At 34.8% G+C, this 17,329-nt stretch overlaps 1 pseudogene; it reads left to right on the forward strand.

Moving 5' to 3' along the window:
* The first annotated feature begins 8,522 nt into the window (after positions 1–8,522).
* LOC110716554 lies at positions 8,523–13,888 on the forward strand (annotated as a pseudogene).
* Positions 13,889–17,329: the final 3,441 nt, after the last annotated feature.

Genomic DNA, 17,329 nt, shown 5'->3' on the forward strand with positions numbered 1-17,329 from the left:
GAGTCCCGATTTTAACATAGCAATATCATCTTTTAACTTGCTAATATGGTGAATTGAAGTTAAAACCCTTTGTTAGTAGATCCAACTAATGCATACTGTGTTAAAAGTGGAATCTGCTTCACTAGTGTGAAGGATAATTTGGGAGTTTATTTACCGCATAAGTGAAGAGATATGTAATAGCCTCAAACTATGCCTGATGTGGATCAAGAGGGAGATTCTTTTGAAGAGCCAATCATATTGGTTTTAAGGCCAATAGGGTTCGAGCTTGGAGCAAAGAATCAAGAATGGTTAACATGCGCAGCCATTGAAGAAGAAGTCAAGGACCAGTTGGGTTCCGACGACAACAGCGGTGGCGACGCGCCGATCTGGGTGCCACGCGCCGGCTTCCTAGCTCCGGCCTGAGTCCAGCTACACGGTGGTGGGGCGCGTGTCGAGGATGGAGGCGCGTGAGGTGGTAGTTCGGCGGCAGTACAAAAAGAAAGATTTTCTTTACTTAGTTTTTTCTAGAGTTTTGCTTGCAAGTTTTTACCTTTCACTTGAAAGGGTTTTTCTTGGTTTAAGCAATTAGGATAAGTTTATTTTTCTGTCATTTAGTTGCTATAAACTTCATAAGGTGATTAGGAAAGTTTTTAGTTAGTTAGAGTTTGATTAGGAATAAACTACCTAGCAATCTTATCTTTGATAGGATTGAAATTCTATCTTATGTAGGATTATTAGAATCCTATCTAGGTTAGATCTTCTACTTCTAGGAGGACTAGGAGACCTCTTTTGAGGCTTTTAAAAGCTTATTTTCGTGGCTTTGAAGAACACAATCAAAACCAGAAAATTTAATACAAGTTTATTGTTTGTTTTGCTTAATTGCTTACAAATTCTTTTGCTAGTTTTCAATTCAAGGAGTTGGTTGAAGATTAGAACATTAAACACTTAGTGTCTAGGAGTAGGCTAAGAGTTTAATCTCAAAATAATTAGCGTCCAGGAGTGGGTTAATTAATTTGGGGATTCGAATCATAAGTTTCAGGAGTGATCTTGTGAGGAGAAATATCGGTTCGTTTTTATTCAATCTTAAAGAAATCCTTCAAGATTGGATCGTTACTTCAAGATTGTGGATTTTCTAAAATCTTGACTAAACAAGGGGTTAGAATCCACATCAAATTGGTATCAGAGCTTGTGTGATACCACATCAAATTGGTATCAGAGCTTGTGTGATACCACATCAAATTGGTATCAGATTTCAGGGGTTTTTGATCGTTCAACACTTCGTTCATCAAATCGCACTTGTTCTCGGATAACCAGTTTTTCTGTCAACTTCAGAAGGCTCGTTCTCCTTCGTTACAAGGTCTTTTCAGGTGATTCTTTTTTTGATTTTAGGTGAAATTTTGTCTACTTTCTGCCTGTGAAATTTCAGAATTTTTCGCGTTCGTTTGCTATTAAACTGGACTGTTTTCCGCAACTGTGTCAGTTTTGGTCCGATTTAATACTTACTGCTCTTTGTGTGCGATTTTCTTCCAAGTTGTGTTGCGATTTTTGAGGGTTATTCCTGTGTGTTTTGGGGTCTTTTAAGTCTGTTTTTGTCTTATAATTATGGAGGAAGCTTTGAGCAAATCTATGGATGAATTTGCAAAGTTACTTCAAGGTCATAAAAAGAAGAAAAAACATGAAGATGATAACGTAGATTTTGGCTTTGGTAACAAACATATGCTTATGGAGCGACTGAATTTACATGAAGAAATTATTTTTCAAGGTCAACAAGATAGTTTGTTTCATACTCGATGCAAAGTTGTTGATAGAACTTGTAGGGTGATCATTGATAGTGGTTCGTGTACCAATGTAGCATCTACAGAGATGGTTACTAAACTCCAACTTCCTACAAGAGATCATGAAAAACCATATAAGTTGGGTTGGCTAGATAATTCTATGGGTTTTCATGTAGAACAACAAGCTTTGGTGAATTTCTCCATTCGCAATTACAAGGAAGAGTTATGGTGTGATATTATTCCTATGAGTGCTTGTCACCTTCTTTTAGGGAGACCATGGCAATTTGATCGACATGTTAAACATGATGGTGTGGCCAACACATATTCGGTCAAGGTGGGAAACAAGAGGTTCAAACTTATGCCTTTAACTATTACTCCATGCCGCGTTAAAGTTAAAGAGATGGAGGAAGATTGTCAAAAGGATAAGGAAGAGGAACATGTAGGTGCTAAAGAGCTCGAAGAAAAGGTGAGTGAAACAATTGATGTTCCAATTGTGTGTGACGTTGTTCAAGATCAGATTATTCATAATGATCTACCAATGGTGGTGTCGGAAAAGGTTTTTGATACTATTGAGGAGCCATTCGTGAATCAAGATAATAATTTAATGGTTTCTTTAGAAGTGGTGGATTCATTAGGCATGCATAAAGAGAAGAAATTGTTAGTCATACATGAGAAAAATATCATGAAGCCTAAAGTGTTCTTATGGTCAACGTCGAAGACCAAGGACCAATTTGAGAATTGGTTGTTTCTAAAATATTGCCTTGCTCGTGGTGATGTTGTTACATTGCTTAAAATTGCTAGCGTTGAGGTAATAGTTCTTTTGGCTTGTATTCGTCGAATTTGGATGGTTTCATGGAATTGTTCTCCTTACATGGATGATGCGAATTTGAGGACAAATTCTTTTGAAGAGGGGGAGAATGATGTGGATCAAGAGGGAGATTCTTTTGAAGAGCCAATCATATTGGTTTTAAGGCCAATAGGGTTCGAGCTTGGAGCAAAGAATCAAGAATGGTTAACATGCGCAGCCATTGAAGAAGAAGTCAAGGACCAGTTGGGTTCCGACGACAACAGCGGTGGCGACGCGCCGATCTGGGTGCCACGCGCCGGCTTCCTAGCTCCGGCCTGAGTCCAGCTACACGGTGGTGGGGCGCGTGTCGAGGATGGAGGCGCGTGAGGTGGTAGTTCGGCGGCAGTACAAAAAGAAAGATTTTCTTTACTTAGTTTTTTCTAGAGTTTTGCTTGCAAGTTTTTACCTTTCACTTGAAAGGGTTTTTCTTGGTTTAAGCAATTAGGATAAGTTTATTTTTCTGTCATTTAGTTGCTATAAACTTCATAAGGTGATTAGGAAAGTTTTTAGTTAGTTAGAGTTTGATTAGGAATAAACTACCTAGCAATCTTATCTTTGATAGGATTGAAATTCTATCTTATGTAGGATTATTAGAATCCTATCTAGGTTAGATCTTCTACTTCTAGGAGGACTAGGAGACCTCTTTTGAGGCTTTTAAAAGCTTATTTTCGTGGCTTTGAAGAACACAATCAAAACCAGAAAATTTAATACAAGTTTATTGTTTGTTTTGCTTAATTGCTTACAAATTCTTTTGCTAGTTTTCAATTCAAGGAGTTGGTTGAAGATTAGAACATTAAACACTTAGTGTCTAGGAGTAGGCTAAGAGTTTAATCTCAAAATAATTAGCGTCCAGGAGTGGGTTAATTAATTTGGGGATTCGAATCATAAGTTTCAGGAGTGATCTTGTGAGGAGAAATATCGGTTCGTTTTTATTCAATCTTAAAGAAATCCTTCAAGATTGGATCGTTACTTCAAGATTGTGGATTTTCTAAAATCTTGACTAAACAAGGGGTTAGAATCCACATCAAATTGGTATCAGAGCTTGTGTGATACCACATCAAATTGGTATCAGAGCTTGTGTGATACCACATCAAATTGGTATCAGATTTCAGGGGTTTTTGATCGTTCAACACTTCGTTCATCAAATCGCACTTGTTCTCGGATAACCAGTTTTTCTGTCAACTTCAGAAGGCTCGTTCTCCTTCGTTACAAGGTCTTTTCAGGTGATTCTTTTTTTGATTTTAGGTGAAATTTTGTCTACTTTCTGCCTGTGAAATTTCAGAATTTTTCGCGTTCGTTTGCTATTAAACTGGACTGTTTTCCGCAACTGTGTCAGTTTTGGTCCGATTTAATACTTACTGCTCTTTGTGTGCGATTTTCTTCCAAGTTGTGTTGCGATTTTTGAGGGTTATTCCTGTGTGTTTTGGGGTCTTTTAAGTCTGTTTTTGTCTTATAATTATGGAGGAAGCTTTGAGCAAATCTATGGATGAATTTGCAAAGTTACTTCAAGGTCATAAAAAGAAGAAAAAACATGAAGATGATAACGTAGATTTTGGCTTTGGTAACAAACATATGCTTATGGAGCGACTGAATTTACATGAAGAAATTATTTTTCAAGGTCAACAAGATAGTTTGTTTCATACTCGATGCAAAGTTGTTGATAGAACTTGTAGGGTGATCATTGATAGTGGTTCGTGTACCAATGTAGCATCTACAGAGATGGTTACTAAACTCCAACTTCCTACAAGAGATCATGAAAAACCATATAAGTTGGGTTGGCTAGATAATTCTATGGGTTTTCATGTAGAACAACAAGCTTTGGTGAATTTCTCCATTCGCAATTACAAGGAAGAGTTATGGTGTGATATTATTCCTATGAGTGCTTGTCACCTTCTTTTAGGGAGACCATGGCAATTTGATCGACATGTTAAACATGATGGTGTGGCCAACACATATTCGGTCAAGGTGGGAAACAAGAGGTTCAAACTTATGCCTTTAACTATTACTCCATGCCGCGTTAAAGTTAAAGAGATGGAGGAAGATTGTCAAAAGGATAAGGAAGAGGAACATGTAGGTGCTAAAGAGCTCGAAGAAAAGGTGAGTGAAACAATTGATGTTCCAATTGTGTGTGACGTTGTTCAAGATCAGATTATTCATAATGATCTACCAATGGTGGTGTCGGAAAAGGTTTTTGATACTATTGAGGAGCCATTCGTGAATCAAGATAATAATTTAATGGTTTCTTTAGAAGTGGTGGATTCATTAGGCATGCATAAAGAGAAGAAATTGTTAGTCATACATGAGAAAAATATCATGAAGCCTAAAGTGTTCTTATGGTCAACGTCGAAGACCAAGGACCAATTTGAGAATTGGTTGTTTCTAAAATATTGCCTTGCTCGTGGTGATGTTGTTACATTGCTTAAAATTGCTAGCGTTGAGGTAATAGTTCTTTTGGCTTGTATTCGTCGAATTTGGATGGTTTCATGGAATTGTTCTCCTTACATGGATGATGCGAATTTGAGGACAAATTCTTTTGAAGAGGGGGAGAATGATGTGGATCAAGAGGGAGATTCTTTTGAAGAGCCAATCATATTGGTTTTAAGGCCAATAGGGTTCGAGCTTGGAGCAAAGAATCAAGAATGGTTAACATGCGCAGCCATTGAAGAAGAAGTCAAGGACCAGTTGGGTTCCGACGACAACAGCGGTGGCGACGCGCCGATCTGGGTGCCACGCGCCGGCTTCCTAGCTCCGGCCTGAGTCCAGCTACACGGTGGTGGGGCGCGTGTCGAGGATGGAGGCGCGTGAGGTGGTAGTTCGGCGGCAGTACAAAAAGAAAGATTTTCTTTACTTAGTTTTTTCTAGAGTTTTGCTTGCAAGTTTTTACCTTTCACTTGAAAGGGTTTTTCTTGGTTTAAGCAATTAGGATAAGTTTATTTTTCTGTCATTTAGTTGCTATAAACTTCATAAGGTGATTAGGAAAGTTTTTAGTTAGTTAGAGTTTGATTAGGAATAAACTACCTAGCAATCTTATCTTTGATAGGATTGAAATTCTATCTTATGTAGGATTATTAGAATCCTATCTAGGTTAGATCTTCTACTTCTAGGAGGACTAGGAGACCTCTTTTGAGGCTTTTAAAAGCTTATTTTCGTGGCTTTGAAGAACACAATCAAAACCAGAAAATTTAATACAAGTTTATTGTTTGTTTTGCTTAATTGCTTACAAATTCTTTTGCTAGTTTTCAATTCAAGGAGTTGGTTGAAGATTAGAACATTAAACACTTAGTGTCTAGGAGTAGGCTAAGAGTTTAATCTCAAAATAATTAGCGTCCAGGAGTGGGTTAATTAATTTGGGGATTCGAATCATAAGTTTCAGGAGTGATCTTGTGAGGAGAAATATCGGTTCGTTTTTATTCAATCTTAAAGAAATCCTTCAAGATTGGATCGTTACTTCAAGATTGTGGATTTTCTAAAATCTTGACTAAACAAGGGGTTAGAATCCACATCAATGCCATCCTTCATAACTAAGATTCTTTGTATACTTTCTTGATGCAAAGAATCAACAGTGAAGCATAGCAATCCTCAAAATACACATGATTATATTAACACCTTTAAGAAGCTGGTCTATTAGACTCATATAGAGCCTTGAAAGACTTGCTGATAGAATGTTTACTGTTTTTATTTGTCACTTTACAAATTGTTGGGTTTTAGGTGTAATTAGCGGAATTTTAAAAATCACGTTCATAACTCCTAAATAGGATCGCATGCATATGTATATTATGAATCAAATTCAAGGTTAGAAATTACAACCTTTAATGCATATATTCCCAAGTGTTTCTTCCTCTTCTTGTGGAGATAAAGAGCTCCAAGGATCGCTCTCCTAGTATTGGTCTACAATCATGAGCAGAATCTCCATCAATGCTAGTTGGGAGGAAGAAAAACAATCATTCTCGGTAGAGAAAGGGGCGTCGTTTAAGGAGAGAGAGAGGGAGAATTATACATTCTTTTGGTGAGAGCAATTGTTTCATCCATTATAATTCTCACTTAACTTTATATATCTATATAATTCATTAAAAGTAGGATTAATGTGAGGGTTCCAAAACCAACCCAAATACATTCCTCTTATAGTGCCACGTCATACCCATTAGAACGAAAGACAAACAAAATAATTTCCTCTTCAATCACTTTATCAATCAAGCAAAAAAACGGGAAGATTAAGTTTCATTGAATGATACAAATGGAAGATTTAGTTTCTCTCTATCTAAACTAATACATGCAATGTTAGGTTTAAGATTTTATATTTATTAATATCTTTAACTTTTAGGATTACGATTAATTAAATTACGAAAAGTGATAATAATTGAAAAGATTATCGACATTACTATTCAAATAGGAATATAAAGATAATTTTAATTTTACAAATCAGTATTTCCATATTTTTGAAGAAAAAAGGAAGGAAATGTTCACATATAATTGAAAACTTTAATGACCTTTATGAAAAAAGGAAGGAAATGTTCACCACCCACGGCCACCTGAATCGACCCCACCCCGAAATTCCACCCCCTTCCACTTGACCCCCCTCCCCTCCAAACTGAAACCCCGCCCCATCAAACCGAAAACCCACCTCACCTCGAAACCCACCACATCGAACCAAAATCCCACCAGTCTAAGACCTGCCGCACCGAACCTAAACTTCCCTTTTCCATGTATTCGCATACCCCAAGCAGCACCAGCAATTAAGGATGACGGATTCTACTCAAATTCTTCAACTAAAATCGAAGAGAAATTAAGTCAAAATTTAATTGAAGTATCTTAATTCCTTATTAAGAAGAGTAAAATGGGAAATAAGGGTACAACCTAATGAAATTGCTTGAATTGCCAGAGGCGAATCTAAGAAGGAACAAGGGGTACCACGTGCTTCCCCCCCCCCCCCCCCCGGCAACAAAAAAAAAAAGACAGAAAAAAAGTAGTTGATCATAGATAACAGGTCTCTTAGATGCTGCCATAGATAATGCCAAAAATGTGACGTTGCTTTCTGTTTTAAACTAAAGAAACCGGTCTCTTAGGTTAGTTCTCTCCTTTTCTTTCTATTTTTAAACTAAAAGTGACCGGTTATATATATGAAAACTGATCTCTTAGTTTCCCTCTTTTACTTCTACTTACATATGTGCATAATTAATTTTGTGTTCACCTAATTTTTTTAGAAAAATTATTTTTCTCCAAAGGCTCTTGTTTATGTTATAAAAAATTATTAAGTAGTAGAATCTATTACTTTCAAAAGGCGTATATGATACCAAACATAGAACAGATGAAGTACTTTTTAATTTGATCATTACAATTGATAACTAAAATACTATGTATAAATTATTTCTTATTTGTAAAATAATAATTTATCAACCAAAACAAATGTTTAAAATTTAAAGGCTAATCATTAATTAAACGATAATATAATAACTTGTTTCTATTTTTTTCTTATTGTTTAGTACTACCCCTAGCTCCTGGATCCGCCAATGCTGTCGGCGCCCTCCTTAGAGTATAGGACTTAAATAGCCATCATTGAGTAATGCAACTTGCATTCATACGCAAATTCATATGATCCCTCTCCAATTTTCAGTTCTTCATTGAATGAGTTGGTAACGGATACAATCTCTTCTCATGAGAATTTTTGGTAATGGTACACTGGATCTCCTAGCACATTTTTAAGCTTTTCTCTTTACTTAACATCTCTGTCAGCCTTATGCTCTGCTTCTCTATTCTACATTACCTCTTTGTGAGCACGTTCCCTAGCATACTCACTGGTGAAGGGGAGGGGGTTGCTCCGGAACTCCGGCAGGGGGAAGAGGGGGTTGCTGCCAACCACTAGCTCCGGTTGTCGTTTAACGGGGAAGGGGTGGGGGTGTTGTTCGGGGTGGAAGGGGGTAAGGATGGTCCGGTAAGGATCGATAGCGGTGCTGGTTTAGATGGGGTATTCAGAAGAGGGAAGGGAAACAGGAATGGGAAGATAAGAGGTTGGGTTTTTGTTTTTTTTTATTAAAAAATAAAATCGGACCAATTAGAAGGTAACATATGTGGCAAGTAACCTTCTTATACTATTTACTATTTAGAGATCCGGTTAGTGGTTCAACTTGAGAAGATGGGGGTGATAAGGTCGGGTTGTTTCTAGAATTTAAAAGGTGGGATTGTTTTGAAAAGATAAGACAAATATGAGATTATTAGTTTTAACTTTTTTAATAAAATAAGTTTTATAATACAGGCAAAATTACTCTCATTGACACCAACTTTGTGGTGTTTTGCAATTATTAACACCAACTTGTATTTATTTGTTGGATTGACACTAACTTGTTACTAAAATAAATAAATTGACATAAATGATACCGAACAACCAATTTAACTTAACTTTAAACCCTCATAAAAGTATAAAATTCCTCATAAACTTGTATTTTTTTTTCGTCAAAAAAACGAAAAAATAAGTTTCCCTCCGTTCCTGAAAATTCGACTCACTTTGTATTTGTGTGGTCTCCAATGAACATTTTTGACCATAAATATCTTTATCTATGTGTAAGTGAAATTATAAAAAAGTTGATATTTGAAATTTATAAAAAGGGGAATCTAATAAGATCTCTCATGCTAATTTATTTCTATTGTATAAATCATAACATGTAGTCAAAGTTATTTTATTTTGACCACATGAATAGTAAGTGAGTCGAACTTTCAGGAACGAAAGTACTATAAAATTCCTTTTCAACCTTCATTTGTTTGCAAAGTTCTCAATGTGTTAAAAAAATAAAAAAAAAATTAGATGACTGATTTGTAGTGAAGCGGATTGTTTAGTGCTTTTATATCAATTTTATTTTTTAGCAAGTTGGTATCAATTCAACAAGTGATACAAGTTTGTGTCAAGGTTTTTAACATACTCTAAAGTTGGTGTCAATGTGTGTAATTTTGCCAATGAAAATAAGTTATAATAAAATAAAATAAGTTAAGATATAATGAAATAAATTTAGATAAAATAATTTAAGACAAATCAGATGATGCAAACTGAGCCAAAAAAAAAAAAAAAAGGAAACCATAATATGTGGTTTTGATTTAATTGTTAGTTTTCAAAATTATGATGATTCAAAAAAATTTGACTACTTTATATTTTCAAAATAAACCCAAAAACTAAACATCACAGTAATGCCAAAAAGATGCACTTATTAGGGATGTTCGGTGCTCGGTTTGGACTATGGCCCAAACCGAAATAATTTGGTTTCAAAATTTTCAATCCGAATCCGAACTGAAATAAAATTCGGTCCAAACCAAACCGAACCGAATTTCTGATAAGCAAACCGTAATCGATCCATAAACTGAATTTTTCACCTCATATTAAAATTAAAAAACTAAGCAAACTAAATAATTAAAAGAGAAAATAACACAAATTAAATTGACAAATAACTTTAAAATTATATTATATTATTTATCAACTATTACTGTATTACAAGGCTTAAATTTGCCCACTAATATTAACATTAAAAGACATACAATGCTCATCAACAACTTCATATTCATCATCAACATTACCTAAAAACAAGTGGTGAGAGACGAGTTGTGTGGTAAGGCCAAAGAAACAAGCGGTGGGAGCGGTGGTGAGGCCAAAAGAAACAAGCTGTGGGAGCGGTGGTGACTGCCTGACTGGTGAGGCCGTGGGGGGGGGGGGTGGATCGCTGGTGAGGCCATGGGGGAAGATTGGTGGTAAGGCCGTGAGGGAGGACTGGTGGCTGCGTGAGAATTCTGAGAAAGGGGGGAAAACCTAAGAAACTAAGGGAAAGGGTGAGGAAGGCTTAAAGGGAAAAGATGATAAAGAAATTAGGGTTTTGATTTATATATGAAGGGAAATATGGGCTAGGTATTGGGCTTTATATAAATTCAGTTTTTGGTTTTTGGAAGTCCAAAACCGAAACCGATCCGCAATCCATATTTTTTTTAAATCCGAAACCGAATTTTCCGAAAAAAAAACCAAACAGAATTGTTAATTCGGTTTGGATTGGTTCGATTTTAATTCATATCACTTTCACCCCTACACTTAATTCGAGGTATCAAATATCAAAATCACACCCAACCTAACCCGATTCGAAACTGACATGAAAAATATCTGATTTAGATTTCGGCGTGCATTGACATAACAATTTAGCATGACTCAACTTTAAAAAAAATTACTCGACCCACCAAACCCGATCTAGACACCATTGACTCCTCTACACTTAATGCCAAGATTGTTGTTGTTCATCTCTAGACTCTCCAGTACAGTAAAAAGATAAATTCACCTCCAATGCTCCTAACAGCCAAAACCCAACCAAACTTTTAGGCACTTTATTTAACCATCAACCTTTTTTTCCCAGCAATACTCATCACATTACTTCAAGTATCCCACTAACATCCCACTTTTGTTCCTCCCTCCCTCCATTACACTTCACTTTCTTCTTCTTCATTCCCACAAACATCACCACCAAAACTTCTCACTCACCCTCCTTAAAGAAATGTCCCACCACCATCTTCCACCATTCCCATTTTCTTCTCTCTCCTTTTCTCTCTCCTGCCCCAACTGCCCGCCCTACCCGTCCTACCCAACCCTGACCCTGCTTCCATCCAACAACAACAAACCTTCCTCCCTAACCCCTCACCTCCGGCAACTATCCCCTCCTTCCCGAACAATCTGCCGTTGCCGGTTGTCCGCTTTCACTCAACGATGAGATCTTTCCCGCCGTTAAGGCCTCATGTAATAGCGGGCATTTGCGCCGGGGAAAATGCTGCCCCGTCCTCGCCGCCTGGCTTTACTCCGCTTACACCAATACAACTCTTGGAAAAGGAGCGGGGAGTGGCGAGGCGACGTCGACATACGATTTGCCAATGCTACCTGATGACTCGGAAACTTGTGTTGATGGACTTGAGAAAGTGATGAAAGATAAAGGGGTGAATTTGGTTAAGATTAATGAGACTTGTGATGTTGTGTATTGTTATTGTGGAATTAGACTTCATCAATTGAGCTGTCCTCAAGCTTTTCATGTTTCTGAAGATGGGAGGTTAGCTGGTGATAAAAGAGTTATGAAATTGGAGAAGGATTGTTTGAGCTCTCATAAGTCTAAGGATAATGACCATTCTACCCTTGCTACCTGTTCTAAGTGCTTGCATTCTTTATACTCGGTATCCTCTTTTACCCAGATTCTGTTTTTGATTTGTTGCATAATTTTAATTACTTTTTTTTTGGGTTTATACTTACTAATTGTATGAAATAATTTAATGTTTTTGGAAATGTCAATTATAATGTTTTGTTGACTTCAATAGGTTATGATTTTCTGTGGAAAACAATTTTCAAGAAATTACAAAATTGTAGAAAGGAAAAACAAATTATAGAGGAAGAGAAAAATGTGAGACATGAGAATATGAATTGACAGTGTGACATTCCTTCTTTTCGTCCTTCTTAACAAATGCAGCCCAAATTTGTTAAACAAATGGAGGAGTTAATTTGATCATAGAGTTTGAAATTTTACTTTGATCTTGCACCATTTGAATTTGGGGAAGTTGATAAATGAAAATATCTTTTCAATTTGTCTCTGTTCTTTTTTGTTTGTTTTTCATTTTTTTCCGTTGGATCAACGGTTTGATGGATAAGGCTGAAGGTGACTCATGAGATGTATAGGGATAGGGATAACTATATGCTTGTTCTGGGTTTATTGGACGCATTATTTGTTCAAATTACGCTATAATCTGGATTACAGGGTTACTAAAGACGATCATTTTTCTTTATGTTCCTGATCGAATTAGTGTGCTTGCCTGCTTAATGGTGTAATTATGCAATCATGGAATGGTTATCTGTGTCTCTCGTTGTGTCCAATCTTGCATATTATCGATGATCTGTTTTCGATTTGGAATTTGATACCATAATGCTTCCTACGTGCTACGGTATGTTCATAATACGAAGGCTACTAAATGCTAATGTTGGCTGGTCATTCATAATTAATTTATTGTGAAAACATCTTAGAACTAACACTGGTGGAATTGTAATATAGTGACAGTTACTTGTCAAATGATGATGTGAAATCAAAGACGAAGATCAAACCAAGGAAGATATATAATGAAATGCTGTAGTCCCTACTATTCTGTAAATTAATCGCTAGTAAAATTGGACTAATCGACTTAAGAGTTGATTTATATGGCTTCCTGATCACAAGTGTAATCCTGCGTGTATAGTACGTCTAGCTTGCTCTTACATTCTTAGGTTGCATTAAGCAGGAGCCTCTTCGGAGGTATATTGGATTAATGATGATGCTGATATTGATGTTAATGTCGTAGCGTTTTATTCTAGATAATACGAAGTAAATTTGAGGTAATATATGTTGTGGCCTCTCCTTTTCTCGGTTGTTGAAGTTTTCTTTTAAGTTTTCACGTGAAACTCTTGCTAGTCTCTAGTCAGGCATTTATGATATTTAAATTATGATGTGAAGAAATGCTATGCTTCCCCTTCAAGATTACGTGACAAGAGAATGAACTTATTTATTATGATTTCATACACTTCATATTTTTATTATTCTTCTTGTTTGAATTTGGTCTATATTTATTTTCTTACTAAAAGATTTTTACTGATTTAAATATACAAATTCTTTTATGTAGTTTAGCCTTACTTCATGAGTACTCTCACTTTTGTGATTGGTACTTTTTCACAGCAATCACTACTAATCATGTTCTAATTGTCCTTAAATAGTATATAATAAAACCAGGCAAAGCACCTTAATCAGTCTTTGATGATTCTTTGACCGTTTCTTACCACGAGGCCTTTGAGGCTTTGCCTTGTGTGGATAGATTATTCTCGTTTTTTTTAATCCAGAATGAAGTTTAGGGCTCATAATAACATCATGATGTTGATTATTTCAATTTAGATGTAAGCTAATTTTGCCTCCTTTTACATTCAGCTTAAAAAAAAGGCAACAAAGCAAGTGGAAATGGAACAAAACTAGACATAAGGACAAGTAAGATGCGCAGCAGAGACTGTGAACTAATGGGGTTGACATGGCTTCTCCAAACAAAGACAGAGACACATACATATCTACAGTTACTTCAGTCATGCGAGCCCTAATGCTGAATGTCGAAGGTGCTGATCCGCAATCATGTAGCATTAGCAGCAATGGCTTGCCCTCGCTGTTGATTCTGCTGAAATTGATGGCCAGTCTTCGTCTGAATCCCTTCAATTTCCCCTCCATCTCTGCTTATTCATGTTCTTCTTGCTAATCATGAGCTCGAGTGTACTGTCGTAATTATTCTAAGCTATTCTCTCTTTAATCCCAATTTTTTGTTCGTTATTGGTTGTTGTTAGTGTTCGCAACTTTGTTTTAGTGAAATGTAATATTATCTTAGGCTTGATTTCTTCTTAATCTTTTTAACATTTACAAGTAAATTTGTGAAGTGGAAAACATAAAAGGTATCCTATATTAAGGAAGAGTTAAGTACTTTCAATTAGTGTGTTTAACGTTTAGTGAAACATATGGACCTCGAATAACATGGTGTTGGGCCAATGGAGTTGACATCGACAACACTCGTGAACTGTATCTTGCGACATCTAGATATGCTCTGCTGATGTAGCGCGTAAGTAAATGACACATGGCAGCTGCAAGGCCTGCAACTGATTGTGATAATGTTTTTTGGGTAAAAAACAAGTATTTTTACTACTGTATGAAAAACAAGCACTTGAACTCAGTTACAGAAAATGATAGGAAGCCAAACACCATGGCTACTACAGAGCTAATAGCTCGGTTTTATGGGTTATGTTTGGCATCATTTTATTTTATTTATTTATTTATTTATTTTTAGTGCAGAGGGGCAAAGCAAACAAAAAAACAAACAATGTTTGGCATCATTCTTTGAAATAGAGTTAAAAACTTAAATGTTCAGTAGAAATAAAGGTAGTACCTCAAAATTAATAAGGTGTTATAGTTGATTATTAGTATAATATGTTTTGGTAGAGCTAGTTTAATGTAACTAAAATGTTAGGCGTTCTAATTGATACAATACTAGTTATTGGCCCAATTGATGCCTCAAATCATTATAAATTCATAAGTTTGATGAAATTTTATGTAGAAGGCTAATGTTCAACTATGTTAGTAAGTGAATGAATTATAATAATGATTTTTTAAAAATCTTGCAATTAAGATTAAATGCACAAAATAAAAATGATTAATTTCTTACAAGTTAGATTATAGATTATTGTACAATTATTAAGGAGTTATATTTAGGGAAATTTTAAATAGTGAGGTTATACATATGAATAGTTTTTTCAAGTAAACTAAACATTAATACAAAGAAGTTACACCAAGTTCAATGAAAGTAATTTCAAGGGATTAACATTACTACGATATGGTGAGGGAAGGGTGAGACCCATAAGGTAATACAAAGCGCTCATGTGACACCAAATCATATTGAGGAAAGAATGACACATGTCGGTAGCATGTTGTTCCCTTATGTTTTTGTAATTTTATATAGTAATCACGATTTTAACAATAAAATTTTTAGTTTATTTGTGTGTAATACGTAGTATAAATGATTTAAGAAAAATATAATAAATTGATGAATTAATAAAGAGTGGAACTCAACTTCATACGATCTATATAATTTACAGAGTAGGAGAAAAGAATTTTTTTTATAGGAAAATGAAAGTCTAATCACTACATGGAATATTATGTAGTTAATCAATTTAAATAAAAAATCTTTTAGGAAAATATATAATTACTTTATCATTTTCATCAAATCCTTATTTATCTTGAAAAAATAAATAATGATGTCATCAATAATCTTGGCGGGCAATTTATTTTTTTGAAAGGTTGACACGTGGATAGTAGTGATATCATCGGTAATTACTTTAGTTATAGTTACTAGGTTAGCTCCCGTGTCATGCACGGTAATTTTTAATAACTATCTTTAAATTACATGAATTTTTCTAAAATATTATACAGATTAATGAATTTATATAAAAAGAGCCTATATTGCATTTAGAATATTATAAAAGAGCCTATTAGCCAAATAGCTATTTTAAAACATATTTGACAATATGTATATTTTCATATATTTAATTTCTTCAACAAATTGGTACAATTTTCTTGTTGTTAACTAAATGAATTTCTTAAAATGTTGTACATTATACTCTGTAGTCCGTATGTATGTCACAAATTATGTTAAGAACCTAATTTTTTTCCTTAAATTTATAGTTGTTAATATTTATTTGTAGAAGGATACATCAAATCTTTTATTTTAACTACTTTTTATTTGAAATTCAAATTACTTTCTTGGAGCTTTTTAACATATAATTGAATAAAAATAAATAAAATTATTGTAGTAATAAGTAGTACATAACATTTTGGCACAATTTATGTTAAAAATCTGATTTACTATTTTTTTTTTACTTAAGTTTATATAGTTGTCAATATATATATATATATTATTGAAAGACATATCAAATCTTTTATTTAAAAAACTAAGGGACACACCAAAAATGACACATGTTATTGCTGGTGTATCTTTAAGTAAATAGTTATTGATAAATTCTAGATTTTTTAGCATCTATATATTATCTTTATATCCTACCTATGATTTTTTTATAAATGTTACAATTATCAAATGTGGCTACTTTTTTTAAGTGTTACACTTTCTTTTATGGTAAAAACTACATTGTAATATTATATTTGTTTCCTCTCATGGTCTCCACCCAAACTCATTACAACCTTTTCTATTATTTCTTTTCTCTCACATAAATTATTTTTCAATAAATTATTAACCCTACCATCTTTCTCTTACAATTTGTTAGTACTCCAACTATCCCAATTTCCACTTATTATATTTAAGTCTATCAAATTGCCTAGAACTATGTGTCGGTTAAAGTATAACAAAAAAAAAAAGCATTAGGAATAAGTACCAATATAATCACTATGTCTCATAATATTGTTACTACTTCCCATTTATCAATGAACTAACGATACTACCTCGGTCCCTATTTTTGCCCCATTGTCAATATTTGGGTCAAATTCAATAACTTTGACCATACATTCTCGTTATTTTTTAAAGATAATATAGTCTTGTAGCATCTTTGTTAGGTTTTCAATGAATTCAATAAGAAAAACACTTAAATATTTGTGTGGGAACAAAACCTAAAATATATGATTACAATTCTAAATTGTAAATATCAAATACAAAACATTGTATTACAATCAAGTATTAGAATTGTCAATGAAATTACTGAAAATTTACAAAGACTACACTAGTGTGAAGAATCAAACTTGCCTTTCCTCCAAGCCGACAACACCAAGCATGAACATGAGAATATCGATGACCACGTAAGTCTCAAACCTTGATACACTGTCAAAGGCGTGTATACACTTTCCTAAAGAGGTTTATTTCCCCCACACGGTGCTTGGGTTAAACCGGAAATCCTCTTTGAGATACAATTGACAGCCAATTTCGTTTTTAGCACTAGAAACGAAATACAATGAACAAATCACAAAGATGGCTAAGGTTCAAGAATTTTTTCTCACAAAAGTTTGCAAGAAGTTTGAGAGAAAATGTGGAGAAAAGTTGGGAAGAATTCTGTAAAATGAAAAACTCTCTCTCTTTTCGTTAAAACGAAAGATATTAAAAGCCGAGAGAATAGCCGCAAAAAACCGCAGACAAAGGAAGCAGCGCGGGTGCGACACAAATAGGCGCGGGCGCGCCA

Source organism: Chenopodium quinoa, unplaced genomic scaffold (genome assembly GCF_001683475.1).
Source record: "Chenopodium quinoa cultivar QQ74 unplaced genomic scaffold, ASM168347v1, whole genome shotgun sequence".
NCBI lineage: Eukaryota > Viridiplantae > Streptophyta > Magnoliopsida > Caryophyllales > Amaranthaceae > Chenopodium > Chenopodium quinoa.